Raw genomic sequence first — 11,352 nt, forward strand, 5'->3', positions numbered from 1 at the left:
ATGCAAATGCAATGCATACAAATACAAATTGATACTTGGCTGTAAAAAAAGTAGTTTAGAACTGGACAATATGAAAAAAAACATCTATTCTTTTATAGAGATAACGGAACAGTTGTTAACATTACAACAGAAGAATTTCAACATGAATATGAAAAAAAAAACTGAACCTAAATTAGAAATTGTTATCCATTCATTGTTCATTGCATATGTCTATTGCACATTTTCAATTGCTCGAGAGTTAATTGGAAGAGATTGCTCTTTAACTTTAGGCCGCCTATTGGCCTATTATTTATAGGTTTACTTTTAATCTTCTTTAGTAGGTACCTGTGTTGTATATCGATAGATATGTATATCAGAAAACGATAAGTGAGAAGTCACTATGTCAGATCAAAAGATGCCATGAAAATTCGACTCTCTGGTAAGTAGTTTATTTTACTTCACATCTTTTAATATGGCACAGCACATTCTAGCATCATCGGCTTCCACCATGCAAATGGAGGTGCTAATTGTTGGCAATGTCAATTGTAATATTTTTAAATTCATACCATCTTTTGAATGGAATCTTCAATTTGAATAATTCAAAAAGTAATCTATAGGTATTGAAACACTTGAATATGAAATGATTTATTTGGCTAAGGATTAATACAGAGGTGTCTATTAATAACATGGTCTGATATTGGGGCATTTCTATCAACTTTTAAGAAGTAGTTATATGGACATAATTATAATCACAATGGTTGGACATTAGATATGCCTAAGTTTTTTGTAGATATGATATATACTTTAATTATAGAACATTTTTTTGATTTATTATCAATAGTTAGTTTCCGCAGCACATGCAATGAAAGATATCTTGTCTTGAGTTATGACAAATTTTTTACAAGCTTTTATTTAGTTTCACCTGTCCTGTTGTGTTGTCTGTAGTCAAATCTTGCAAGTTAAATTTGACCAACTTCCAGTAGTTCCCGCGGGATAGCGATAAACGAAATGTACGCGGGCGGGGAGACGATCCTGGCCGGAACACCAGGATGTCACTACCAGATTATTGTATTGTCAGATTGCCAGATTATTGTTGTATCCGGATTGACTTGAAATTTGGAATACTTATGTAAATTGCGTGACAATACAATAATCTGGTAGTGACATCCTGGTGGTCCGGTCAGGGTCGTCTCCCCGCCCGCGTATAATTCGTTTATCGCTATTCCGCGGGAACTATGCAATTTTCCGAGATAAAAACTATCCTATGTTCTTTCCCGGGACCCCAAGACCCAACAAGGAATTTCGTCTAAATCAGTTCAGCGGTTGAAGCGTGAAAAGGTAACAGACAGACAGACAGACAGTTACTTTCACATTTAGGTATAATAATATCATCATCATCATCATCCCAGCCTATATACATCCCACTGCAGGGCACAGGCCTCCCCTCAGAATGAGAGGGCTTGGGCATTAGTTCCCACGAGGGCCCAGTGCGATTTGGGAACTTTACACTCAGCATTGAATTGCGGAGCTTTGTGAAGGTTTCCTCACGATGTTTTCCTTCACTGTAAAGCTCGTGGTATAATAATATATTTCACATTTAATGTGAAAATAAATCTGTCTGCCTGTTCAGCAGCCTTGCTCGTGACCGTGAGCGGCTCGGCCCGTGAGCCCAACACTCGCCCGGCGCCGTCTCGGGCTCGCAGAGCAGCTGCCGCGCGCCCAGCAGACACCTCCAGCGCCCTGATAGACATAAAACGACACATTTTGTACACGTAAGTGTATGTCTGGTGGCGTGCTCACGTCGACACGCCGATCTCGTGCAGTGCTCTTATAGTTTAGCTATGTCTGTCTGTCCGTCCATTCGTTCACGGCTTAAGTATAAGAGCTAGAAAGTTGTAATTTTGCATGGATTAACCCAACAAAACTGTAAAATAAAAATTATTTTCTTATTCTTTCTTTTTGTACCCAAATAAACATTAAAACATTTCCGACCATTCGGCCTTATGTGGACACCCATACGCGTTTCATCTCCACTTATGGTGGAGGGTAACAGCCTTTATAATAGTACATTGTGTCTTAAGGGCGGTAAATAAGGAATTACGAACGACTCGAATCTTCCGGATACAGTGGCCCTTTACTGGTATGGAGAAACAGTCGTCGCCGCTCGTCGCCCTCTCCCTCGACGCTCGCACGCCTCACCGGCGCTGCTCTGACCGACTGTTGAGTCACTAGTGCTCTCTGCAGGCGGGGCCTTCTCTCTTACCCTTAACACAACGGAGTCTCCATATCCATCGGACAAGCTAAAGAATTCCGCGTTTTCCGTCTTAGTTAGTCTAAGTATATGACGATGTATTTCGTTACCACTAGCACCTGTTTTATTACAAGCCGTGCTACCTAATGTTGTTGATACTCTAGTACTAGTACTTACAGAAATTATGCACCCTGGTAGGGTATAGCCACAATTGTTATGTTTGAAATTATAATCTAATTCTATTACACAAGTATGGCACGATAATAATTTGTTTCTACCTAAATGTGTATTAATTTAATATAATATCACAACAAATTTATTTCTAAAAGAACAAATAAAATATCTATATTTTTATTCATTTAAAAAGTCTATGATAGAATAATAAAGTTTTTGTAAAAGGTCTGTTTTTAACTTAGCTATAAATAAGGTATTATTTTTGATATTTTTTGTATTTAAAGGCAATTTATTGTACACTTTTTTGTATACCTTTTCAGGTTGCCAATTTTGTCACTTTCAATAACTCCGATACCAATGTCTCCTACCCCCAGTATCAGTACCTATCCTATTTGTGCCCCCACTAGCCGCTGTAAAATTTTGTTAGCTTTTAAAGACCTTAGCTTCCCTATCTGGCCTAAACACTTCCAATCGGGTCAGTAACCGCCCCATGAGCAGCACGGCAGAATTTTCTTCGGTATTGCAGTGTTATAAATATAATAAATCTGCGGTAATATAATAAAAATGTGTTAAGTTATTTAAGAACACCATTTTTCTCAATGACCGCTTTTTAGGGTTCCGTAGCCAAAATGGAAAAAACGGAACCCTTATAGTTTCGCCATGTCTGTCGGTCTGTCTGTCCGTCCGCGGCTTTGCTCAGGGACTATCAATGCTAGAAAGCTGTAATTTTGCACGAATATATATGTAAACTATGCCGACAAAATGGTACAATAAAAAATTCAAAAATATTTTTTAACTGTACTTCCCATACACGTAAAGTGGGGGTGACTTTTTTCTCATCCAACCTTGCAGTGTGTGTGGGGTATCGTTGGATAGGCTTTTAAAACCATTAGGCGGTTGCTAAAACGATTTATCGATTCAGTGATTTGTTTGCAAAATATTTAACGGTATTTATAACGGTAGTTATTCGGGCTATGTCGGTAACCTTTAGTTCTACTGCGGATATCATCGTTTCTACTTCTATCCCGCAAAGAAACCCCGAGCATAGCCCTCTCCATAGCCCTCTGAGTGAGTTTTCTCATGAGACACACACCCGCACCCGCACCAAGCAGTAGTAGTAGTAGTTGACTACGGATCTTTAAAAAATATCTCGAGGTAAACATTACATACACTAATAACATAATTAATAATACAATAGCTTTTAATATATCGGATAATCGACCGATACTTTTCGCGTGTAATCCAGAATATTGCAATAAAAAGGTCAAGAGTATTATGGTGGCTTTCAATTCAACCCACCCATGCTTTTATATTAATCCAAACCCTGTTGGAAGGATGTCCCATGCTCAAGTTTAATCATAAGCTTAAGTATCGACTTCCAAACTGGCTGGCACCCGAAGATACGCTGACGCGACGTTTCAGTACCACAGGGTTGCGTACTTCTGGCTTGGTGGCTAGCCGAGGTTCCTTTACAGCTTCTAATTATTACTCTTACAATCACATACCTACCCAACAAGGCGGCCCTTTCATGTGTGCTGCAGAGATTTTCAAAGTGCTTCCTGAAGTTCCTGAGCTCCCCATTCTGCCACATAAATGAATCATGCGTCGCTCCACTATATGACGCGTCCACATTTAAAATTCAGTTCATATCATCACATATCTGAAAAGCAGAGAAAATTTTGTGTGGTTTAAATTTTTATATTATACTAGCCTGTTACCCGCGACTCCGTCCGCTTAGAATTCGGTTCTCACTATCCTGCTGGAACTATGAAATTTTCCAGGATAAAAACTATCCTATGTCCTTTCCCGGGACTCAAACTATCTGTGTACAGAATTTCATCTAAATTGGTTCAGCGGTTCAGACAAACAGACTTAAAAACCACTACACCTATCTTTTGGCTCTATCATCATGTATTATCCTAATCTAAGGCACTAAATTAGTGTATTGTACCTCAGATTTGGAAAGTTTGAAATCAATATGAAAGTTAGAATTTAATTATTTTGACTTCTATGCTTTGTTTACACACATAGGTAGTTCAGAAAATGAGTCAAATTCAAAAGTAATTTATTTCATAACCAATACAATTCGGAATCTATGTATTTACTTACCAAAGATTACCAAAATTCTTTGCTGTACTACCTACCAACTCCCAGCGACACTAAATTACATGCTGTATCAAATAATTACCTTTTTGTGACAAGGCCTAGCACCTAAAATATGATACACAAATTCCATGAAGACAAAAATCATTTTAAATATTGTATAAGAGTAAAGACACTATATGGGCTACTAAAAAAAAAAAAGAGTAAGTGCTTAACTACATATCACTTACCATTATTGTACATAAAGGGAGTGGTAATGTTTTCTCTTGAAAAATCTCCTCATACATTGTTGGCCCGATAACTGCAATAATGTGGGTGCAATTAATGGCACCACACATCCAGGGCAAATTAAATTTATTGTAGAATCTGCAAAACATACAGAATAAGTAGTCAAAGTCAAAATATCTTTATTCAATTTAGGCTATAACAAGCACTTATGAAAGTAAATACATAAGTAGCATTTGCATGTCATATATATGTGCTTGTGATAAGATTTTCTATGGAGATAGCCTGCAGTTAATTTCCATTCCAGAAGTTGTGGCCATAAATATACTTTGGAATAACTTTTTTTAAATATTTATTATTTAAACTGATAAACTAGCAGCTCATTGAACTAATACATTGTGGGACATTGGGACCCAATAGTCCCTTCCTACACATCCTTGATAATCTCCCCTACCATAAAACTTCAAAGCTGTAAGAAATCTGGAAAAATAAACAGTTGGTTTTTAGGTTGTTATTTCATCTTGCCATATTTCACTTTTAAATATACTCGCTGGCAAATCTAACCACCCTCCTTCCTTAGGAATATGTACGAAGAATGAGCAGCACATTTGTCAGTGTGTATGTAATGACTCTTTGCTGGGAATCTTATTAATTTCATAAAACTTTTACAGTATCTTTGTCTTGTGTGGTATGTACAGGCCGCTGACATTCTCTTTGTATTTTTTTATATTTGTAACCATTTTTCTTGCTTATTAGATAATAGTGAGTGGTCCATATTTATATAATACTACCTGGTGCCCACTACTCTATCTGCAAAGGATTTGCTTATTGCTATCCCGCAGGAGCTAAGAAATTTTCATGGATTAAAAACTATCCTATGTCCTTTCCCAGGACTCAAACTACTTTTACATCGAATTTTGTCTAAATTGGTTCAGTGGTTTAAGTGTGTGCATAGAGGTAAAAGAAAGACAGACACTCTTTTGCATTTATAATACTAGCAACAGCCCGCAACTCCATCTGCATAGAATTCTATGTCCTTTATGGTATTTCATCTAAATCAGGTCAAAAGTGCCACAAAAATTCTAGGCTCTGATAATATTAGTATGATTACTATGGATAAGGGCTTACCTTTATGGTAGGGTCGATTCCACGGCTATTTAGCTTAGGAGGAAGTAAGGGTACAACCTCCGCACAGAGGGCCTTAAACACCTGAGTCAGCCAGAAGGGTCTTGGAAATAAATCATTCACGGTCTTCGCGTACTTGCCTTTGGCGGTCAGTTAGATATTCAGGTAAAGCTTCTTCTATTAATAAAATCGTTTCATTAGTTCTACTAAAAAAAAGAAACGAATTTTCAAAAATCTTTAAAAATTTCTGCTACAAACATGCAATTGCTGTGGAAAATTTCATTTTTGTAAATATCTACTGAGAATGTAAGTCTTATTCTTTACACAACTGCCCAAAGAAAAAAAAGAGTTTTGCCTAGTTTTACTAGACAATGTACGAAATTGACTGCTTGCGTAGCTTTCTTTAGAAGTATTTTAATAATTTCTCCTATGTTTTCGAGTGAAAGAAACTTCATTTATCTTAAAAGAAATAAGATAACTGTTTTAAGTAAGAAAATGCTGTTAAAACTGCCAAAGATTTGTACTTATTAAATTAAATAAAAACACAATTACATTGAAAAAGCTGGATTTGTCACTGTCACACACAAGTTCACATCAAAACAAACAAAATCGTCCACAAGGTCGCTTTTCCTGCAACATTCATTGAATCGAAGCCAAAACGACAACTATCGTGTGATTTTGACATTTCTACTCGAAAATCTTTATGTCAAAACTCGAAATCGTTGGCGAAGTTTGCTTTTCATGGTAGGCCAAAACCGTAACCAATCTCGAAGTTAGAGTTTCGTAGTAGACAAAACCGCTCGAAACTAGTCGAAACGAACTTCGGATCGAAAACGAAATCGAAGTAACTACGTGGTAGCAAATCATCGATTCGAAGCCCGTAACTTCCAACTTCGAGTTTCGTGGTAGGGCTATCGCGTATGAATTCGCCACTAGAGGCGCTAGTGTAGCGTGAGGTCTCCGAAACGTCAAATCTCATAGTTTTTGGGTGAGCTACGCGGGTTTATTTATAATTAGAATAATTTTGTGAATATTTTGCAATATCTGAAATTAATTATGGCAAATATGCGTTCCGGGCCAATAAATGTCTGAGTTTTGAGACAGTTTTGTCTTTCGGAAACCTTTGTCCTCCCTTTTTTCCAAACAAAACGGGGACTATGCAACATTGTGGCATGCTCGATATTTTATGGTACGGTTTTAAGGTGTATTAAATAGGTGTCATTGGCAGTTATGGACGCTAACCAAAAGCGACCGATTGCCACTAAACAAAAAAGTTGAAGTTGAAGTAGGTGTATTAAATATGATTTTAATCTAAACTTTGTATGCACGCCTGTAATAACAGACTTTGAAAGCCATACTTAAAAACCTCACGCAACAGTGCGCCATCTAGTGAGACAAAAAACGATAGCCCTCATTCGACGATTCAGTTTAGGTGCCTACATTGAACTGCTCTGCGTTTGGATCGTTTATGAAAAGATCATGGTAGGCCCCCAGGTTCCACATAATAAGGTGCCGTTTTAAACCACTGATAATTGGTGAAATGAAGGTGAAATGATATAAGAAGAGTAAATCAGACAACAATCAATTGATATCGATTCGATAGTTTATGTTTTAGAACACTTAATCAATGTTTTACTATTCCGTCAGTTAGTACTGTTTTATGGCGTTTGCTATGCTTTATCTAGTAGGCGCTAACTATCTCTTTTTAGTCTGCTAGAAGGGACAAAATTCCAAATTCTAACTCAGACACATACAAAGACAACTTCCGACGCTCTTCCCAGTGGCGTAGCTACCGGAGGGCTAGACGGGGCAGTGCCCCGGGGCCTCCAAGCTCAGGGGGCCCCTCGGACTCTGACTTACAAACTGTAAATGACAAATGTGGAGTATGTCAAATTCTGAACATGACTAATACGGAACAAACGATTTTAAATAGTTTCAGTTGGGGCCCTAGTTTATTTTTTGCCCCAGGGCCTTTGGTTACCAGCTACGCCACTGGCTCTTCCTTTGCACTTACTTCGGTCTCCAGGCATAACACCCCTAAAATTTGACGTGTCTCAGTGTCTGTCAGTGGCATTATAGCTCCCAAACGGACAGACCGATTTTGATGCGGGTTTTTAATTAATATTTAATATATTATAGGCAGCGCTAGTGTTGAAGCATATTAGTCTAATAATAGTAGGGCCAAGGGCTCCCCCCCCCCGCCCCCCGCTCTAGAGATTCTAAAAAAGTTGCCAAATATAAAGCAAGCAAACCAAAGTCCGTGTGAAGGTACGTGTACATGTAAACTTCATGTGCTGTCGACTTCACCAACATTTAATTTTTGTCTCACTCTCCATAATATCAACAAGCACCCCCCCCCCCCCCTCTCGGGCTATCGGCTGGCGACGCCGACGCAGATATCAGTGATGCACTCTCTGTTTAGTTTATCGGAATAAACAGAGACAGCATTTATCTGTCTCATACATTTTGCCGATGACTGGTGAAGCAGGTCCTTAGTGTTTTGTTTATTTTCTCATTCAATTTACGAGACAAAACTAATATTTTAGGGCCTGGCGCGCGCGGGTGCAGCTAAAACATTATCGCTGCTCATACTACTTATTTTCCAATAGGCATCCACCCGCTCCGTACAAACCGCGTCAGCTAGCTTTGAGAAACGAGGCCCTCATGGAGGATCGATTGAAACCTAGTATGTAGGTGAGGTAGACGACTATTGTTCCATTCCTGCTGGCTCGTGCTGAGGCACCGACTTCGAGCTAGTAGGTACCTACCTAGAAAAATATTTTCAAGTGTTTTGTAGTCGGTTCCATTTTTTGTTATTTTTTATTTTACTGAAGTCGGTTACTTTTTTGTAAAAAAATATATTTAATTCTCATTTCAGCTGTCGTGTTTTACCGACCGTGCGGTAAAGGGTTAAGCAACAAGTCATGAGACTCAGGGCGCCCTACGCTACGTTTTCCCGTCCGTGGTCTCCATTCGAGGACTCTTCTATTCCACCGTTCATCGGTCCTGCGACAGACGTGGCCAACCCAACGCCACTTCAGCGAATCAATTCCTTGAGCAACGTCGGTATGTACTAATCGCTAGTAAGCATGAATTAGGTAGTTTCCATTTTAGTTTTATCATCTTAGTAATTGTTATCTTCCGTAATTCCTCTATAATTAAACTAATGAGCGACCGATTAGGCTTTGCGCTGTGTCAGCATGATATTTGCCGGATAATGGCCATCCGTGTTTTTATCAGATACTTGAAAACATCTTATTATTAACCGACGAAAAAAACGGAGGAGGTTCTCAAGTCGACGCGTATATTTTTTTTATGTATGACCACGCATAACTTTTCACAGAGTAGTTATATTTTGATAATTATTTTTTTAATGGAAAGGGTACACCCCGAGGGTGGTCCCATTTAAATTTGGGAAAAATATTCCTACCCTAAGAGTAGGAAAACAGGGGATGATTGATTGTTCAGTCACTGATTGTAATGTATGACCAGGCATAACTTTTTACAGAGTAGACTGATTTTCATAATTATTTTTTTATTGGATAGGGTACAACTTGAAGTTGGTATTATATAAATTTGGAAAAAATTATCCCAAGGGTGAGAAAAAAGTAAAAAATAAAAACTTTTTAACAAAAAAATTGAACCACGAGCCATCAGGAGTGATAGAAGCCCATTTGGCAGACGACTATAGGTCCACTCCTGATGGCTCGTGATGAGGCACCGACTTCAAACTAGTACCTAGATTAAAGTTAAATAGGAGAAAAAGGTTTATTATTCTTTTGTTTTCTGTTTTTTCGGCGGTTCAATTTTTTTGTTAAAAAGTTTTTTTATTTTAAATTTCATCATCCTAGTCTAGTTAAATGCGGTAAAAATCACCCGCTCGTTTGCAACCCTATGTTCTAAGACTTAGAATATAGGGTTGCAAGCGTTGTTATCTCTGGGAAAACGCTTATTATCGAGTTTTAGCCAGAGCTAAGTTCAGTCGGCCGCGGGTACCGTAAACTGCTTCAACTTTGCCCTCTGGCCCCAACATTGCCTGATTCGATTTAGAGTCTATAACTTAGCACCCTTTAGGCTTTAAAACTTTTATCCCCCCGTAATAATAATTCCCGTGTAGATAAAAGTTTAAAACCTATAAGAGTGCTAAGTATCGACTCTAAATCAACTCGGGCAATGTTGGGGCCAGAGGGCAAAGTTGAAGCAGTTTACGGTACCTACTTTGATATATGTATTTACTTACCATCATTTACCGACCATGCGTGTTATGGGACCAAAAAAAACCAAGTTCAATTTTAAATCTTTTTTCTTTCTTGCTGATTCTATCTTCTTCCATTTTAATTCATATTGTACATAAAACAAAATATATATATATACAAAATGCATAACGCCCACACTACAGATTCTATACAACTCATATTTCAAAATCTTTATGCCATTAACTCTTAACTAGAATACCTACTCAGAGTTAGCTATTTCACCACGGCCACAAAGTCTAACTCCCTGCTATTTCCACACTTTCTGACAAATTTCTGCCATTTTGAGCACCGGCCGCACGAGTGCGTCGACCATTAGTGTACTGTTACCAGCACCAATATCTAACACAGCAAAGTGTTCATAAATCCCGAAAGACCGAAAGACCGCCGAAAGACGTCGTGTTCCGGGGCACCATGGCGCAGATGATAGCGACCAAAATAGCGACGTCGGAGACGGTGACTCGACGGGTTCACGCCGTTTTGTCACCAAATTAGTTTTAAATATTATTGATTATAAATATGTATGTTAGTCTGTAAGGTATTTATTGTATGGGCCAAGTTGCCCGAAATGAATGAAACTGGTTCACGACTATTTCCGAACACAGGCGACCGTCCATCAATCATCATACTTATTAAGTGACGTTATATCAAATATATGCACAGCGTGTATTTTTGATACTACCTCAAAACTTAGGGTGGTTAGTGAAGGCCCTAATAATCACGGTTTGTTATGTTTTAGTAAAAAAAAATACTTATTATTTTACTTACAAAATTAATTAGCACGCAATGTATCACTACGTGATACTACTTTGTTTTAATTCAACACCTTGCACTTGTTGACGTGACAGCTGTCACAGAACGCTACTCTCTCGTATCAAATTATTGTAGTACGCCTTAGATGAATGATTGGTCTCGCGCGCTCGCTCGACTAGATACCGCCGGCGTACTTGTCAAATGCGGCAACAAATAGTACGCCGAAATCGGCGTACCTGAGCCCGAGGCGAGTTCGCGTTGCAAACTGTGCGTAATGTGCATGTCCCGAATTTTTGTTAAATTTTGGTCATAAACCGAAGTAAAATGCCAGTTTTCGCAGTGAAACTGTTTAAAAATAATACTACTAGAAATAAGAAGGACACTGGGATCACATACCATCAGTAAATATCGTATAATTTCGAAATTACAAAATAAAATAACATGAACCCTAAACGCCATTCTGTGTTGCCGCGTACACAAGAATCAAAT

The 11,352-nt window shown here is 38.3% G+C and overlaps 1 long non-coding RNA gene across 2 annotated transcripts; it reads right to left on the reverse strand.

Annotated features, from left to right (window-relative positions):
- Window positions 1–608: 608 nt before the first annotated feature.
- Window positions 609–6,400, reverse strand: LOC141435386 (uncharacterized). 2 transcript variants are annotated; one of them, XR_012452142.1, is made up of 4 exons: window positions 5,861–6,400; window positions 4,738–4,873; window positions 3,914–4,064; window positions 609–1,719 (listed from the first exon to the last, which is right to left on the reverse strand). It is a non-coding gene; the product is annotated as an uncharacterized lncRNA (long non-coding RNA). The 2 variants fall into 2 exon arrangements; XR_012452143.1 differs by having other exon boundaries at window positions 3,910–4,064.
- Between the last annotated feature and the right edge of the window lie 4,952 nt (window positions 6,401–11,352).

The sequence above is a fragment of the Choristoneura fumiferana genome, chromosome 14 (assembly GCF_025370935.1).
Source record: "Choristoneura fumiferana chromosome 14, NRCan_CFum_1, whole genome shotgun sequence".
In the NCBI taxonomy this organism is placed as follows: Eukaryota; Metazoa; Arthropoda; class Insecta; order Lepidoptera; family Tortricidae; genus Choristoneura; species Choristoneura fumiferana.